This window comes from Corvus moneduloides, chromosome 9, assembly GCF_009650955.1.
Source record: "Corvus moneduloides isolate bCorMon1 chromosome 9, bCorMon1.pri, whole genome shotgun sequence".
Lineage (NCBI taxonomy): Eukaryota > Metazoa > Chordata > Aves > Passeriformes > Corvidae > Corvus > Corvus moneduloides.
The window spans coordinates 18,856,975-18,877,094 of NC_045484.1; positions in this window are offsets into that span (position 1 = coordinate 18,856,975).

Consider the following 20,120-nt stretch of genomic DNA (forward strand, 5'->3'; position numbering starts at 1 on the left):
TTACTAATACTTTCCTGGACCTCAGATGCTTTCACCAAGAATAAAATGGTCAAGCCATTTACATATATTGATTGGGTCACATTTTATATAAAACATCATAACATTTATGATCCTCATTTAGTTAATTATAGATTTTATTAAAACAGTTAGAAAGATACTAAAGTATATTCTGAGCTTCTTATAGACATTGAATTTTAAGGCAGTAGAGTTGATGACTTTTACGGCTTTCTAGTCTTAAAGTAGCATGTTGAATTTAGAGACGAGCTGGATGAGACAGTGCCTTGAGCTGGTTTCTGTCAACATTGAGCTGTGCTATGTGGATGTACATGCTGCCATATCTGAGCTGTACTCATGCCCCATGTAGCTTTGAATAACTGCAAAAACCGTGGAGGGGCTGCAATTCAGGTTTTAAGAGCTTCAGCCTGCAGACCTTTGTAAGAAGCCTAATGCAGATTGCATTAACCATCTCAGGAGGTTTTACTTCAAATTCTCTCATTTTAACCAGCTACATCATTACTTCTAGTTCTTGTGTGTATCTACAGATCATTTTTCTTGGATGCAATTTTTAATTGCCAGTTCGGTTGACTGCAGGACTACCAAATCCTAAACATCAGGTGTTTTATTTTCAGCATTTTTATTCAGACAGGAAATAATACTGGATTGTGATGAGCAATAGAAGAGTTTCTCTCACCAGCCAAGAGCTTTAAATTTGTTTTTATATCTCTGTGTGGTGCTGGTGTGTTTTCTGAGGGTGCTTTTTATGCTCCGTTCTTTAAAAACCTATGAGGACTATTGCTAGTGGGAGAGACACTGCATTAAGGTTTGCTTCAAATTCATAGTGAGCAGGAAAAGACTTTGCATTTCTGCTAGAGAAAGATTGTGGAAGCTGTCTGTTTTACAAAGACCTAAGATAAACCTAATGGCTCAACCATGCAGTGCTTCAGGGCAGGAGCGGAATGGAAAAAGGGGAAATGTGCATTCAGGCCCCAAATGATACTTAATAGCTTTCATGCCAAAAGCTGTAGGATTCATTCTTTAATTCTTTATTTTTATTTCCTAATTTTTACCCTTATTTCACCATAATAAAGCTGAGAGTTGTTCCATCATAAACTGTTTAAGTTTCAGTATATCTAAATTTCTTTCATTAGTCACCTTAACTTTTTCAAAGGATTCTAATATATTAAACAAAATTTACACTTACAGAAAGTTATGCTGGTTTGTGCCTCAGGTACTTTATAATGACATCTGTAATGACTTTCTCAACAATTTTCTTAAGTACGTAAGTGAGGATCATGAGTTTATAATTCCCTGGATCATCCTTATCATCTTTACCATATCTACAAGAACACTATCTTCAGATTCTTATTATTATAGCTGTAATGATAAATTAAATCACACTTATTTAGGGGCTGTTTTTTCCTGGGAGGTAATTCAGCTAATAAGAATAGAATATTTTAGTTGGAAAGGACTTAGCACGATCATCTAGTCCAAGTGAACAATTCAAATTTGCAGGCTACATTCCATTGTAAAGTGAGTTATTTCTTCAGCTGCTGTTCAGTTTTGCATCAAACATAGAATAACTAGGAGAAATGCTGTGACTATAAAGCTGAAATTCTGATTTATTCAGTCATTAACAAAAAAGGCCCCATGCCATTTCAATGATAATAGAATGAAAATCCAACTGGTGTTTTCTTTCTCAAACTTGTTTTCCATAGAGATTGCTGCTCTTAGGCAAACACCTATTTAAACCTTTGAAATGTATAATCTTAACTTCATACAGCTCTAGGAGCCTAAATTTGTTAATGTTTCATCTCTACTTGCAACAGTATTACAATTTAAGTTTCAGTAATATAAAAAGCATTTGTGGAGCAAACACTAGGAAAATATCTTTCTGGGAATGATACAGGTATGAAATAAGGTTTAGAGTTTTTTTATTATTATCATCAAAGCTTTTCTTTGCTGCTACTTTTCAGCCTGTTAATAAAAGAACTTGATATAAATCTTGTGAGATATAGCAGTAGGTGGCCAAAAATCATTCCAATGTGTTTCTTCTACATGCAATTAAGAAAAAAGGAAATCAAACATTCAAGCTGCAGTCATAGACTAGTTAACCTCGAGAAAGAGCTCTGATTATTGAAAGCAAAACCAATCAACATTGGAAACTTAGTATGATAATGAATGCTGATATACTTGTGCAACATTAATAGTCCAAAACCACTAAATAGTGTGACTGCTTGAGGATTGTCTAGGCAGGATTGACCTTGGTACAGCATGGCGTACAAAGGCTCATTTTCACTTCTCATTTCACATCGAACAAACTTGCAATACATGTCTTGTTTGTTCTTCCCCTTAGATTTCTCTCAGACCTGGTGGTTTTACTGAAGCTTTTATTCATTTAATTAGGCTACTATGTCCCAACAGTGGCTCATAAAAAGTGTCGGTAGAGATGGAGAAAACATCCCTCATGGATTTGAGCAAAGGCAGAGCAAATGTGCAAGAACTTTTCTAGGGCAATAGTGTGAGCTGGTGTCACTTGCAAGGTGGAGGATGGATTGGCCTCTGCACAAATGACTCCTTGTTTCTATGAGTCTGGGTAACACCTGCTGCTTTCTCTGCTGCCATGTGCAACTCTTGCCAGCAGCTCAGTTGTTTGCTTCAGGACAAGCAGGCTGTTGGAAAATTCTGTTTTTCATATGCTGAGATCTTTCAGGTCTTGTGTTTTATGCAGGTCTCTTTCTCTGTTGGCATTACCATAGGTCCCAATTACACCCCCCACTCCTCAGCAAGGAGTGCCTGAACTTTTTTCCCCACAGGGATAGCCCTGTGCACAACCTCCAGTTGACCAGCCTGTCAAAAAGCTATGTCTGGCATGAGGTATTGCTGAACAGGAGAGAGCCGTCGTGCTGTGCAGGAGATGGCAAGAAGCCTCTCTAGCTGCAAAGTCCCCCTAACTGCATCCCTCTGAGCTATGACCCATGGGCATACAACCTGTAAGCCCATCAAAAGCCTATCTCAATTCTTGAAAGAAAAAATCAAGAGACAGAGGACCACTTGTTTGTGAACTCTGAGGCAAATAAGAAGTCGGTCAGCATCATGAGCCACAGTTGAAATTTTAGGTGACTGTGCATCATCGTCTTAAGGACAGAATGAAGATAACTAACTACTAAAACAAAAAATACAAAAAAAACCCCAAAACAAACAAACAAAACCAAACAAACAACAACAAAAAAAACCCAACAAAAAAACCCAAAAAAACCCTCCACCCATACAAAAAAAAAAAAAAAAAAAAAGAAGAAAAAGAAAAATCTACCCCCTGAGCCTTAGCTAGAAGTAGGTTTATTTTATTTACTTGGATTTTTTTTAGGACTGTATTTGTGCTGTGATTTTTTTATGCTAGCAGCATCTTATTATGAAAGTTCCATATTTTGAATAAGCCTTGGCCTAAAATAACACTGGAGTTTTGATTCATTTCTGTATTATTCTTTTTCAAGTGCTGTATATCATATTTTGGTGTTCATTTACCTTTGCATTCTTTTTTGAGCCATTGGCGCTGAAGCTAATGGATGAGAATCAAATGAAGTGTGCTAAGTGTTGTTGCTGTAGGCTTTCATCTCCCTACATTTTGTGGTATGATTTATCCTGGTAATATATCATGTGCCTCATTTTCTTTTATTTATTTTATTTAGTGTTGTTGCAAATAATATCATTTGACCATCTACCATGAGTACGAAGCAGTTTTAAGTTAATTAAATAAACTAAATCTGTGTAGCTCAACTGTCCCAAATTTGGTTAGGAACGCCAGTTTTGTTCCAAGCCACTTACTACAGATGAACCTCAATTTTTAACTTTGCAGGATCTTAGCTAACTATGGTAAATTGTTGTGTGTAGTATTTGCAATTATTTTAATGAAATCATTAAAAATGACTTTTTTATATTTCAATCAGGTTTGGTGTTTTAGGTTTCTAAAACTGATAGTTTTAGTTACTCTGCTTTGTTCTGAGTCACTGGCATGCATCCACATAAATGCCTCTCCTCTCTCTCTCCCTGAAACGGGGTGTCTTTTGAATAGGAGGTATTGAAAGATAACCTTAAACTGCTTAATAATTCGGATTTAGAGATTCTCCCTCATTATGATTTTGGGTATTAATCTAGAGTATTTTTTTACTATTAACTGTTGTGCATAAGGTGTTTAATTACTTTTCCCCCTCTTGGTATGGCACCTGCATTACAGTGTAATGGGATAATATAATATTGAAGTGCACACTTGAGCCAAACCCAAGATGCAGTCACTCTGGGAGAGTGAAGGAAATTCTTATGTGTTAGTGAGAGTTAGTAAGAAGACAGTTAAAACTACTGTTCTTGTGGAATGTCGTTTAAAACACTGGTACACTCAGAGAAAGTTAATATGATAGTATGCTATTTTAATGGCACATAAAATACCTGATACATATTGAGACTTATGTCCTGGCAGTAAAAGCTGAACAAAGGTTAAAAATGACACAGTGAAATTCTGAAATGCATGTGCCGGGAAGTGTCTGAGCTAGATATAAAACACTCAAATGTTCTGGACTAGCAATCATGTTTGAAAAAGAATAGTTGAAAGAACACACCAGACACACAGGACAAAGCAGGGAAAGGCTGGGGAAACAATGATGACCAAGAGGTGGAAAATAACATTGATGAAGAGAGAAGATTAGGAATGTAGGTGTAATGTTCCTTGGAAAGAAGAATTGTATGGATACAAGAAGAATTAACATCTGAACCAAGCTCTTTTTGTGGTATGTATGGCCAACGGTGGTGATGACTATCTAGAATTCCCTAAGAATTATTCATAATCCTACTTCATTATGTCAGATTGGTAGGGTAATGTATGACGGGAGTCATTGTACCAAAGGCAAAATGAAAACACAATACTTCAGTTGAACAAATATAGCATCGATGTCTAAGACAACTTTTTTTTATTCACCCCTGAGTCTTTTTCCTTCTATTAAATTCTTAGCTTAAACCACTTTGGGATAGACTTCAACACTTGTTCTGGGTAGTTTGGTTATGCTCTCCAAATACACCACCTTGTTGTAGTTGTAATGTTTCTTCCCTCCTATCTAAATGTGTGTTAAATGAACCCCGGAGGACATTGGTACATGTAGGTTGTTAATAGTACATGCAAATAAAATTGCATTTAGTCCAGTTGCCTAATGGAATATTAAAAGGAATTATATGTACAATTCATTTTAATAATGCTTTATCTAAAATTTAAAAAAAAGCATTAATATTTCTGGATGGTAAAATGATCTGATTTTGGCTTCCAAAAGAAATAGGATCATTCTTCATTTCTTCTCTTGAACTAGCTTAGCAGAATTATGGAATCATTAAGGTTAGAAAAGACCTGCAAGATCAAGTCCAGCCTTTGACCCGATACTACCATGCTCATAGCTGGATAAGATCAAGATTAACTTAAGGTGATTTTAAACTGATTTTCTTTTTCTGCATTTTTCCGTAAGACGTTTGATAATCAAAAGTAACCACAAAATTTATGAATGCCACAGCAAGCAGAGTAGAGATGCTTGCTCCTTGACAGAGCACTAACAGCTCTGCTGAATGGATGGTGTACATGAAGTTTTGGGCTTTCATCAGTACATTAACAGCTGAGGGCTAAAAGACCTAAAGAAACACAAAATCATATTCAGGAAAAGTGTCTTGGCAAATTTGAAGTCCTCTCGATAATGGTTCATAATCAATCATGATTTTGAATTGCTGTTCGATGGAATTCCAAGTACTTTTGTGTACTTGGCTGGATATCTCTGTGTGTGTTTGCATGTATATATATACCTATATGCACACAGACCACAGGACAGGAGATTGTGTATGTCTACACAGACAGCTCTAGAAAGCATCTGCATTATGCAATGTAATGACAGATTGAGGGTAAATTACTAGAAGGAAAGGGCTGCCTTTATTCCCCTGGGTGTGACTAAAAGAAGTTCTGATGAGGTAATGTTGGACATGAGGCGTTCTGGCTCTCACGACAAGTTTAAGGTCTCAAAAAGGGTTTCTCTTTTATAAAGAGTAACTCCAGTCCCATAATCCATTATGTTAAAGTGAGGTCTTTGCTCTATAACCGTCTGGAGCAATATTGTAAAACTGATCTTGAGTAAAACAGAAATGGTTTTAGCAGATTTTCCTGGCTTTGTACAGTCTGTATGTTTATAACAGGCAATATTTTCCCTATGGTATATTTTTCCAAGCACATCTATAATGAATCACACTGTTTACACAATTTCTTTAAAAAAAACCCAGAAGAATTTAGTTTCAGGATCTAAGATTTAGATTTTTGGTCAGCCACTTGGCATACTTCTGTGTGCAAAGAACAAGAAAAAATTGAAATTTAACATGTATGCCTTGCTAATGAACTCTACATGAAAAATTTAATGCCACCTCGTACCCAATATATGGCATTGGAAATCACTGAATCCCATAAAATACCTAGCTGAAAATAGTTAGAGAATTATAATGCATACTCAGCAGGCTAACACTAAAGCACAATTTTCTTTACTATATAAGCACTGAAGTCTTTTGCATAACACCCCCGAGACAACTCTAATACAGTCTCTGCCACCTATGGTTCACATCAAGATGGAGGTCAAGGTGTAGAACCATTTAACTTAAATCCGTACTCCAAGTTATTAGCTAGAAAAAGAAAAGGAGGAAATGTGCAATAGAGATGTGTTCTACATGACCAGCATAAAATAAATTTTTACTTTTAAGTGGTGATAGGTAAAACAGAAAAGGACAACATCTTACAAGCCATTAGAATGTTTTAGCAGAGCTTCAGCTCTATTCCTTATAGCCTGGATGATGTGATATCATTTCAGAAGAAAAAAAAAAGGAGAGAGCTATATTAAAGGGGAATGTGTGTGTAAAGACAATCTACTAGTAACTACAGATGAGGGTCTGCTAAGATTTTTACATTAAACTTTTACTTTCATTGGTTTCTTTGTGTGAATATTAAATTCCCATTGCACTCATCACACAGTTTGGTACAGTGTAATAATGCAATACCTGTCCCCTATATTGCTTGCATTTTGCAGCTACCTTACTTTCTATTTTTGTTATTTTATTATATAAATTTTCTTTAGTTCTCTCTGTAAGTAGAAAATTAAAAGAGTAGTGTGTATAATGGAGGATGGTGTGGTAGGAGCAATTATCTTTTTCTTGGGCAATTATAAATCAAGCAGTTGTAAGATAGGTATTTCAGACCAAAAAATTTAAGTAATTTACTTACAGGAAAAGCATCAAAATTTCATCACCCTCCCTGTCTCTACACTTCCCCTACCCCTTATATAATCTTCCCCAGCAAATTATCATGGGTGAAAAGAGAACTTTTAAAGGGAACTCCATATGTGACTGTAGTGATATTTTTGTCTGCCATGAAAGCTGGAATAATAATTCCAATTTAGATTTACACTGCTGTATTCCAGTAATACATTGTATATGATAGTTGGCCTGGCTGCAACTTAAGCACCCCTGCTAGGCAATTCCCATTTCAAAACAAGGATATTTTTAAAAACTACACAATCAGTTAAAAAGATCTTGTATTTCTCATTCTGCTTCTATGCTCAGTGAAATACTTGGTTAGTAGTGTATTTACTTAAATGTGGCTATGATGTTATATTTGATTTCTTTCAGTGTCAGACTTGCCTACAAACCAGAGCTTTCAGTGTAACTCCTGGGCATTATATACTAAGAGACATCTGTGTGTGAAGGTAGAAATCAGTTGTTGCTCTGGGGAAAATGTCAAGTTCCATATTTTTTTCCCATTTACTCCCCAGTATATAGTAATGGTATTGAGGAATCCAGGCCACTGGGCACTCCAGACATAAAGAAAGCTCCTAAAACCTAGGTATAGAATTTCACATCCTCACAGAATGATGGAGTGACTTGCCTTCATGGGAAGTTTAGAGTATGTGTGTGGTGCTTGTGCAGACGTGCAGCATGTGCGTAAGGAAAGGACTAAGGAGAAGCTCAGCAGTGAGAATCAACATGACTGGCAGGCGGATCTAGTTTTATTTGAAATGTGACCACTTCTTTGAGTTTATGCAAGTATCATAATCTACAGAGTCATAAGCAACATACTGTAGTTTCTTACTTCTCTCAGTAAATGTTTTGATGCAGAAGATTCTCCCTTTATTCTCCATGCATGGGAGCCTCCCAGGTACTTCCTGTGGCACCATTTTTCTAGAGAAAAGGGAACAACAAGAAATTTGGGGTGGAAAGGCCATTTGGAATAAAGGAGGAAATCTGAAGAGATAGGTTTGCAGTATTGCCCGATGGATACAGGAAGGGGCTGATGTGATTACTTCTGGCTCCTGAATGTTACTGCTTCTCCATATGTCACAACAGCAACAGGGTTCTGGCACAGACAAAATAGAACTGTTGCCAGTCTACCTCCCTGGTAACCCCCTAGCCTAAAAATCTGCTGTTTTGCTCGAAAGATAAGCTGCTTTACCACCGTTAGTGGAACACTGTCATTCATCTAATTGGATTAGGAATGATGAATCCTATATGACTTCGCATGCATGTCCCTTTATGCAGTCACTCCCCTGCTCCTTCTGTCAGTCAGTGCAGGTCTCACAGAATGGTTATTCTGTGCCCATCACTCCCTATTCTTCAGTGTGAGCTCTTGGTAACAGCTGATCATATCAAACCTCAGTGCCCAGTAAGTACAGTGCACTAGGCCTTTCTCTGGCCATCTGTGCCAATGTAAATATTACTCCATTGACCTGTCATTTGAGTGGTATGAAAACTGTCATTCTGGGCTAGAATTATTGCCAGACCAAGAAAAGTCAGGGGTTCGTTGCATTAGTCTCAGCCAGGAGTGACAAAAAGTTTTCATTTTTACTGAACTGATAAAACTTGATCAAAATTGGCAAGTGTGCACAGTTAAATGACAGAAATATAATTCCAGCCTGCACCCCATTCCAGAAAGGGCTTACAAATGTATTTGTGTGCACAGGGAGCAGTGTTTTCCTGGAGATGAATGGGCTTCCTTACAGCACAGAAAGTGAAGCACAGCTCTAAAGCTTTGCAGAGCCTGAGCTTTGGTGCTTTTTCACTCCTGAGGCGTAATTACGACCTTGCACTGCACTCACAGTTGAAAGCTCAGTTACTGAAATCAAACTAAATGAAGACATGCTGCTAATGCCTAAAGGAACCCAGTTGTCTGGTTAGAGATGTTTTTGTCTGTCCTTAGGCAGCAACAACCCTAGGTATGAACTGTGCACACCACTGACTTCCCTGCTCTATAATTTTGTAAGCAGATGTGTTTGCAGTCTTATGTTGGACACAGTAAAGGTCATTGAAGTTTAACCAATTAAGATATATATCTATTTATGTATATATGAGGCATATTGAATAAATGGAATGCAAGAATTGACTAAAATCATATCCAATAGAATATTATTTTGCTAGGAATTATTTTTAATAGCTGTGATTTACTGAATGTGATAGGTTTCCTTAAAAATATTTTGAATGATACATCAGGTCAGTCGCCCTGATCATATCATGACTCATTTTTGACATTCTGCTATGATCTGCCAGTGTTATAAATTAGCTGGTTATGTCACTGTTTTTCTTATTAAATTTTAATTTCATTCTATTTCTTGTCTTGCTTAAAAATAATAATGTAGAGAAACAGCATCAATTTTTTTTTTTTTTAAATCTTCCTTTTGATTCTGCCTTCAGTCTCTGACAGAGCTGTGCCCTTATCAGTAGTGTGCCAAGCACAGACTGTCTCAAAGTATGAGAACATTTAAAATTGGAGAAAGTAGCCTTCCAAGACGTGATACTTTCTGGTTTATATATATAGTTTTCAGTGAAGAAAAGAGGGAACCACTCTTGCCATGTAGTCAATAGGCCACTGCAAACTTAGAAAACCATAGAACTGTACAAAAGAGGCAAAAACGAATGAACTCAATCTCATCTGTTTGTCCTTTTGCTATACGTGGTAATGGTCACTTATCTGACTACCTGTGGATATGAAAAGGTATTTGAAATGATGAAGAACTCTCTGTTCCATGGTAATGACAATGACCCGTGACATTTCTGACCTTACCAGCAGGTTAGAAACTATTTGTGTTCTCTTCCATTAAGAATTTTACCCCTTCTGACACATCTGTTTAGTTCTGTTTGAAAGAGAAAATCTCATTAGTATGACCTAAAACCCACAAATAAAGACTACCTTCTCCCAACTAATTTGCATATGTTTAAGTATTTATGAGCCACCTGCTGGGGATATGAGTTGGTTATCAATCTAATAACACCCAATGTTCCTTGAACTCCTTGTAAGCACCAAGGCACATATGCGTTAACACTAAATGAAACCAAGGAGCTGATAGTAAAATACTGAATACGTGATGTTTGTCTCTTTCTCTATTTCCCCCCTTTTTTTAGAGTTCTCAAAACTATCTAAGCTAAGTAAAGAATAAACAGTCTTTATGGATTTCCAGCCTGGAACAAGTGTAATATATTTCACTCAGCATGCTTTAACATTTTGCATCAGAAATGTCATTCTTTCTTTTTAAGTAGGGCTACAATCTAGCTGTATTTTTAAGGCTTACAGTGGTTTTCATTTAAGCATTTCAGTAGGCTCACAAACATTTACCCATATCCTCTGGATTTTCAGAATTAATTTTGGTCGTGTTGTCCTTTCTTTACTTTTATTTTTGTGCTGTTGTTTTCAATTTCGAAGAGTAAGAGGTATTGCTTGATGACAAAGGCTGAAGTTAATATTGTTGTATTTAATATCCCTTCAGTGCCTACAATGTAAAGACTGCAATCTAGATGAAATTACTGTTGATGCTAGTGAATAAGTTATTCATAGGTTTGCAGAGGAGTTGTGCTTCCAACTTGAATGCCTCACGAGTTGTTTATTTTGCATCTTTGGACGTAAATTATCAGCTATTTTAATCTAGGAATATATCAGAAACAAAGCTGTAGGGCAGTCTGATTTACTGCAGCTTTGTCAAACTTACCAGTGTTCAGCTTATTTTCTCAAATTACATGGGTCAAATAGCAGGAAGATTGTTTAGGATACATACAGAAAAAATATATTGGGAGATCTAATTTGGTTTCTGACCACTAATGACAAGTGGGGTCTGTAGTTCACCAAAATACTGTTTCTGTTGTCCTTAGCAATCAGCCTTTACTTTACGTAGGAAAAGTATTATGGATTTAAGGCTTTATTTCAGTGCTCTGTTAATTCTCTTATATCCAGAAAGATGCCAATTGTGGTAAAAATAAGACGTTTTTCAGTGTACCATTAAAGTTGAATTTACATTACTGTGCATCAGGTTTCTTGTGCTCCATATTTAGTAATGAATAACATGGGACAGAAATAGGAGGAGAAAGGGGGAAAATATACATTTCAAACTATTTTGTTCAGGTTCTTATTGTTGGGTTTTTTCCCCACAATTTTCATTTCTGCAGTCCTGATGTGAAATTTCCCAAGTAAGTTATTTCGTAAGCTATCCATGTACTAGATTCTAATCTTCCTTGCTCCTAGCCTTGAATGCAAATAAATGCAGAAGGCAAATAACTGAGAAGGATATATTGGAGTAACTGCTTAGTTTTTGCTACTTGACCCATTGTCCTCCAACAGATAAAAATGTCCTGGGGAAAAAACCCAAGGATGATGACAGATTCTAAAACCTTATGGAACAGATTTACATGTGTAGTGCTATATCATATCACAGTTTCCCAAATCTTGCTAATAGAATGGTGTTATCTAATTTCTGAAAGCAATATTTTTCTTAAAAACTGCAGAAGCATAGCTTGAATATAAAGCGAATTTTAATTTCCTCTATACTTAGCACAGGCCTGGCAAAAGTCAACCAGGAATAATCATAGAAATATGGACAACTGATAGAAATTTTTCACAATTTAAAACTGGTAGTAATGTGGTAGAACTTGCCATCTGACACAGAAGCATACAGAAATTCTCTGGGTGATTTGATATCCAAAATTGCTCTAAAGCCCAAGTTGTATTTACAGTCCTTATTAAAATATAGAAGAAATATTGATAAATAAAATTTGGTAGTGTTAATTTTTAGAGCTTTTTCTATATCCTCAAAAACTGTATTAAAATAAAAATAGCTGAGCAAGTGGGAGAACAAATACTGCATGTTTTATGACAACGTTGGTTCTTAAATATCAGTATTTATTTATATACTTTTATTTATTTAAATTTGCTTTTATTTTATTTGCTTGTTATTTTATTTATTATAGATGAGAAAAAGTAAAAATATTTATCATCCACTGGAGTAGGACATACCTCAGATTTATTTTGGCCTTTCAGAGAGTGAGTGTGCTTTTGGAGTGGAAGTAGAAATTTGGGGGCTCAGAATTCATTATATTAATTATGCCTTAGTTCAGCAAAGCATTTGTACAAACACCATGCTTCACTGATTACAGCAGAATCAAATTTAGGTAGTTAAGTGCTTTACAGAGCCCAACCATAGTTTCTTTAAATGCCAACAACCAGACAAATGTCACCAAAAATGCTATCAGGGAAGGGAAGTTACCAGTAACAACAAACAGTGAACCACACACACATACTCATTATTTTTATTTATGAAAAATATCTTGGTGTATTGCATAGGAAAAGAGAAGAATAACAATTATTGTAGTACAGTAAGGATACAAAAAGGGTTAAGGGGCTATTTAGATATTTAAATTAGGTTCAAAACTCCAGGTCATATAAAATGACAATGTCTTCGGGTCTTGTAGTAGCTCCCTATTAGAAGAACCAGCCTGAGCTGTAAATCACCACCCTGTGTTACAATCCATTCCTTGCTGTTAATAAGTGGAGAGGCTTTGTGGTGCCTTCAGCTGCTCATGCTTCAGAGTCCAGAAGGCAAACACATTGCCAGGTTACTTTGGGGTAACTTGGTGAGTAATTAGCAGCCTGCCAGCTGCTCTGACCGAGGTGGATAAGCTGTGTGTAATTTTGCCCACCTGTGTTCACAGGGCAACTCGCTTTCCTTTCATTAGCAGGTAAGCAGGCTCACATCAAATTTACTGGGGAGTAATATCAGCTACATAGGCAAATCAGGTCTGTGAGCTGCTCCTTCAGACTGTAATTTGCCTCATGTTGACATCTTTGTGTATTCATCATCTGGAGTCACTCACTGTTTTGTTTTCTTTTATGAAAAGTGATAAATCAGTCCATTTTTTTCTATTTAAAATAATCTCATAATAAATGTATGTTTTAGGTGTTTAGGGATATTTTTAGAAAGTGGAAGGTGTATATAACTAGTGGAAACTTTTACTGCTTTCCTGCTACGGTTAGTAGAGCATGAGGCTGGCAATAAAGACATAAATAAAACGAATATTCGTAAGTAATAAATATTAATTATGCAAGGCTTGTGTTCCAATGTGCTGTTGCTTGTAACAGGTCCCACCTGCATGGCAGAGTGCACTTGTTAAATGAGAATTGCTATTGGAAAAACACCTAGTGGGATTTCACCAGAGAAAACTCTTTCATCTGCAGTAGATGTTTACAGTTTTTTGGCTCCAGCTTGAACCAAACAGAATTTTTAAGTCTGAGTTTCTTCCTCAAAGCCTGGTATGATTTAACCGATGTCTTCGATTCTAGGTATTCAGCATGCATGTGCATGAACAAATTACCTGCTGGTTAGTATTTAAATCACACTCATAAAATAAAGTTAATATGAGAAAAGGTCATCCATCCACGGGTACTTCTTCTAATGTATGCACATGTCTATAGCCAGGTCTTTCATTTTGCTTCTGTGGTTCTAACAGAAGATGTTGTATGGGATGGCTGGGGCTGTATTTGGGGTTTGGCTTTATGGGGAACAGTGAGAGGGCTATAAGGGCTGTAGTGCTCTGTTGGGATGTTCCTGGTTGTCATGGCTAGACCTAGGTTGCACGTGGGTGTACCTCGTCATATATCTGTTTGTCTCAGAGGTTCTATTATATTACAAAATAGTAGTATTTTTGCCATTAAAGATAAAAAGGAGAAAGATAATTTTTCCAAGTAATTGCTTGACAGTTCCAGAGCTGTCATGTACTAAATGATTTTAACTCTAATACTTGCTTTTGGCTTACCAGATTATTTGCTAGCTCACAACTCCTCCTGAGTGGGGAACATGTCACAGACTGTTTCTGGCCCTACGCTGAGCATGAGTGCAGGTTTACTGCAGTGTCCCATCTTCAACCTGAAGTGTGAAGAATGTGACTGCTCAGAGAGAGACCAGTGTTGATTTTGTCCTTTGGCCAAGACAAATTGCAGAAGCATGAAGATATGATGTCAAAAACCAGTAAGACCACAAGAGGAGGCAAAGACGTTTAAAAAAGTGCTAAAATCCAAACCCCCAAACCAAAACAACACATAAAAAAACCTCACAAACCAATAAGAGGCCCAAAGAAAACCATATGTAATTTAACAAGTTTGGTGAGCCCACTAAAATTAAAACAAAAGAAATAAAAATCTAAAAATTATGCTTTTACCCAGGAAAACAGTCATGTCAGGCACAGAACACATGGCACAGAATAAAGGGCAGAATGTTCTGAAAATTTATAGGAAGTCTGAAAGATGCTTCATACAACTCTGCTTGGTATCTAGCAAGTTTTCTCATTCTTGGGTGTTTATTTTAATTTTTGAGAGCGATATGGGAGCATACCTGGCAAGCTGTTTTCTTCTGAAAGTTCTCTCAGCTCTATCTTTTTCAAACCTTTGTACTTTGATTAATACTTGCTTATTTCTGGTAAAGTACTATGGATCATAATTCAATAAAGATGGCATTTACTGCCATCTGTCTTGACAGTCTTTGAATAGAAAATGTGAAAGGTGAAAGGTTTACTGGTAGGGCTTATTGCCTCAAGCATACAGATAGAATAAGGAGCATTAGATATGGTACACAGTAATCCTCACAAAAAGTGATTGTCTTTTATTCCCCATCTTCTCCATCACAGCTGTACTTTGAGCCATTCTTTTACCAAAACAGCTTTTCTAAAAGAGAAAAACACAGCCACATTGGGCTGTAGTCACTGCTTTTCACAGAAGTGCTGTAGTCAGGACTTGGAAGGTGGCCACCATGATTCTTGACTGTTCAGCCATGGCTGGAAAGTGGTAAGCAAACTTGTAAATACTGTATATTGCCATAATGCTTATTCTGAAAGGTGAGTGTTTTGGGTTGAACACCTCACTATAATACATATTTGTCTCTTTCTGGCAATTCACTGCAAGTATTTAAAAAAACCCCAAAACAATAATATGTTTATGTTTATATTCAAAGTATACTTAACACATTATCTTCTTTGGCTTCTTTAATTATTGGTATAATTAATTGGAACTGAATCAGAATGCTTAGTGTAACTGAGTAGGATCATAGATCCATGATAGATTATCCTAATAATTCTTATTCTTGTTGTGTATATGGAAATAGCCTACAGTTTAAAAGAGACGGGAGATTTCTGGTAGCTTTAAACTAAAAAAACCATATATAACTGAGACTTGATTTTTACCCGTTCCGTTTTTTTTCTTACACCACCTGTTTTAAGTATCAATCTGGTATGAGGCAAGTCTGATTTTAAATTGCCTGGAGTGCACGAAGCATGAAACAGTGTTTTCAAAAGATGATGTATAAAAGCCTATGTCATTACTTTGCTAAAAATAAAGAAATCAGAAAGATCAAATTGTTCTCACTCTTAAAAGCCAAAATAAAAAACATACTACAGTATTTTTACCACACTGTAGAGAAATGATAGCAAGTGTCTGGTTTTTAATTGTAGCTGGACATGGTTAATAGAAGCCAGAAAATAACACCATTCCCTTTTTCGTGTCTTTCTGGTTCTCACAATGGGAAACGTATTGATACCCTCCCCTTCCATGTTTCGGATAGAGTTCAAGCATTAGTGTGATCTACTCGTTGTAATCCCTGATGGTGCTGTCAGTGATATCAGCTTGATTTTAGGAAGCTTGCTTCCCAGAGTACTCTCCAGTAACAGATCAAAGTCAGACCAAAGGTCAGGCAGTGAATCTTGAGCTGAGGTTTCTTTTCTAACTGTTGTGAAACCCCCCAAATATCCTACATTTTATTGCCAATTTTAACGAATTGTCGACCCAAAATATCTGAGTGGCCTTTTACTTGATAGTCTCCTTAGACTCAGAGCTATGGGAATGCTTAGAAAACCTCATTCTGAAACCAGATCCCCTTTCAGGGCATCCTTATCCGTATAGTCCCATTGACTCTAAAGAGGATGTACACTTACATAGTGTCCAGCCTGTGCAAAGCGGAATTAGGATCTCCGATGATAGCATGTTGCTTGTATTCTGGAATTACTTTCCTCTTTCATCACTTTGAATGCAGTTTAAATTCTTTCTGGCTATTGCTTGATAAATGCTATTTTTAAAATATTTTGCAAGGTGCATCTTAGCTTTACAGCCTACAGCTAATTAAGAGGGGATAACACAAAGGACAGGGATATGTATGAGTTGCAGAGGCTGCTGGTGCAGTGTGGTACGAAAGATAAAATGCTTCAAACCCTTTATCAGCGCTCCTGCATCCTTAACTGCTTTATTGTTTTGTGATCCTTAAAGGTTAAATTCTTTTAATGCTCTTAACCAAGCTTTTTTAGGACAGTGGAGAGCTTAGATAAAGCAGAGATAGATGCTTTGTATCAGTTTCCTTTTCTGTGTATCCTAAGTTTTGGATCAGATCTAGACTATTATTATTAAATTACAAAAGCTTCTCTAGTAAGAACAGACAATATATGGACCATAGGCAGCAGTGTTCAGACCATGTTGAGGCCTGATGTAAGTAAGTGCAGCTCTGCTGATGTCAGTGGAGTTACATCTGCTTGCACTGAGTCTTAATATAGTCTTCAGCCTGCAGGAAGTGTTATGGATGTACTGAATGCTGCGTGGTAGTAATAAACAAAGGAATTTACTCATACAAAGTGTCTTCCATCTGAGGATCCTCAAGCACTTGGCAAGCGTGCTTTTCTTTCATGGGAGGGGAAAGAATCTAGAGGGCTGCCCAGATATGTATCCTTTATCCATTTGAGAACAGCAAAGATTATGCATTGTGGCAGGGGGGTATTTTCTTTTAAAAAGTAATGATATATTTAGACATTAATAGTACAATTTTATATCATCAAGAGCTGAAAATTTTCTGTCCTGCCCAAATGTATTTTGGAAAGATGATCTGTGGTATACATGAGTTTGCAAACAGCATGAATATGTTAGCCTTTGCTGCTTTATCCTCTGCCAAAAGTGTAGAGACGATAGCATCTGTTTCCACTACCCACGCTATCCAAATCATTAAAAACTCACAAGAGCTGGAAAAGAAGTTCTGAAAGCTTTCACATGTCTGTCTTTGCTAGGAAAATCACTCTTGTAACCGTGTGTTCAGACAGTCTTTTTTGCTTGTGGTTCCTGAATTTCAGGTGATAAGGAGGGATGCCTGGAATGGTGGGATTAAAATTTAAGTAATGAAAGATCTCAAACACAAATGAATCCCGAGTGCATACTTTAATAAGTACTACACTTTTCTCTCCTTGATTCAAAGAGATGTGGAAAAAAACTTCAAACACAAAGGTAGCTGAGGATGGGCAACAGAGTTCACAATTAGGTCTTACTAGTATGGATCTTGGATGTCTGAATGAGTGACTTGTTCTCTCCAGTGCTGTAGAAAAAAAAACGTTGGCTTTAGAACATATGAAGGTTTGGAGTGGCTTCGCTTTTTCCTCCTGATAGTTTTCTTGCAGCTATTAAGAACCTTCTAAAATAACCTAAGTACATTTCTTTTTCCCATCTCTTTCCCACATTCCCATTATTTCTCCCTTACACCACTGATAAGTTATAGGTAAAAAGAACTCTATGTACTAAATTGACCAAAATACAGGAAATAGTGGTCTCTTACTTGCCTTTTTTTATTATTTTTAAATCATATTGCTCTTGAACAATGCAGAACAATTTGAAAATGTAAAGAAACTAAATCCAAAGTGACAACCAGTTGTTTCACTTTCTTCCAACTCTGCCACAAAATCTGTGTTTTGCTGTTTCAGAGTGTGGTCTCTTACTGATACTAACAGTAACAGTGCAGATTATGATTTCTGAGCAAGCAGAATGGGCTTGGGTTTGTTGGGTTGTTTTGCTCTAAAGTGTAGAATTTAAAGATATTAAGTAGCAAACAACCACATAATTGATGCTTGTGCTATTAGATGTGCAATAACAATTTAAAGTTGTCTTAGTGATTCACTAGAAGGGGAAGTAGGAGGTTTGAGAAGAAAGCTACAAAAGGGACTCAAGTGTGAGGATATTTAAGAATTTGAGGAATACAAAGTAAAATCACAACTAATGAAATTAAACCAAAGCCTGAAACAGTCAGCCAAACTTAGAGAGGTTATTAAGCTATAAAAATTAAAAACTTAAAATTCTATTAATGTAGTACATATAGATTTTTAAAAGTTAAAAATTTTGGCTTTATTCTTCTTGACTTCTGTGCCCACAGGAAGGTTTGAACTGCTTTATAATCTCTGATGCTATTTCATCCTGTTCTTTTCAAAACTGGCAAAATTTGCAGGTACATATAGAATTTTACATGGCTTTTTTCTGCGTCTGAAACCTAGTAATAGAAATATGGGCACACTAACTTTGTTAAGTTCTAAATTCATGCCCTCTATCTTTTGACTGAATAACAGACAATAAAAGGCTTTCTGATACAAGTAACAAGAGGTTCCTTGCAATCTAGACAGAAAAAAAATATCAACAACACCCCACTCCCACCTCCCACCACCTCCATTTTTTGCATAGCAGTGTGGCCTAGAATGTGCAGATATGGTGACTCCTCTCATTAGAACCTATGCTTAATCTTATAAACAAGTATGTTTTGTCAGGTCTGAAATAACTTCTGTGCGAGTATTTAAAGCTCACGGTATCTGTCTTGGGACTGAGCTCATTTCCGTACAGTGTGAGAAATTCGTTGTTTTTTTCAGTTTCAAATTTCATGAGTAAGAGGAAAATACTGCAAGGCTTCTCCTGATTCTTAGTGGGAAAGCAGAAACAGTCTGTTGTGCAATGTGTATCTGTGGCCTCAGGGCTTCCATACTTTCTAGTCAATTAAAAAGTTTTAAGTTGAACAAGTTTTGTCCCTATCAGTGACAATGCAGGATATCCTGCAATAGTCAAAGAAAAATATGTCCCCAGAAGAGTCACATTTTTAATGTACATTAGATATGTTTTCTAAAACTTAGGGAAAACTAGTGTGGTTATAAGCTTGATGTTTCTGCTGGGCCTGTGTTATGAGGCAGAGCCCTAAGAAGTACCTGGTGCTGACCTAGCAGCAGTCCCCTGATGGTGGGATTTCCCCTCAGCCCTCTTCTAGTCATTTCCTGGACTACAGAGTAAACTTGCCTGACTTTCATCTACCCTCAAATTAGAGCCTTCTGGGTCTTTTAACATTGAGGCATGGCAAGAAGCTGGCTTGAATTTTGGCATCCTTGTTTTCTTGTAAGAGAGGATTTTGCAGTGAGAAATGGTTGTATCTATTCCATGTTGTAGAACAGGAGCCTTAAGTCTGGCAATGATGGTTCCTACTCTTCCTCCGTCTCAAGAAATCTTCAAGCACTGGCTCACTGTGTATCTGCTACTAAGTTTAACAGTATTGTAACGATATAAATTTAACAGCCTGATGTTTCTGCTAATTGTATCTTGAAGATAGCCACCAATACTGATAGTTTATTTCCCACAGGTAGGCTCTAGGGTTAATTATCCTTTCTTTAAAAAAAAGTTATTGTGTGTTAATGCGTTCAAAATGAATAAACTTGTCCATTTAAAGTGAACAAACTGTCTGGAGATGTTACACTCATCAAATTAGAACTAGCAAACTGTTTACCTGTGTTTTCTTCAGCTGTACTGCTGAATGGATGTTGGTTCTTAAGATTCGGAGCTGTTGTATGCAGCGTGAAGGTACTCTTGCATAATTTATTCTGAAGTTCTACCTTTGGAGACTATGCACACACCCAACATTTCCTTAGGCTCATGAAAAAACGTTTTTTATTGTGCCCATTCCGAAAGGAAAAATTCAGTCCACTTTTTG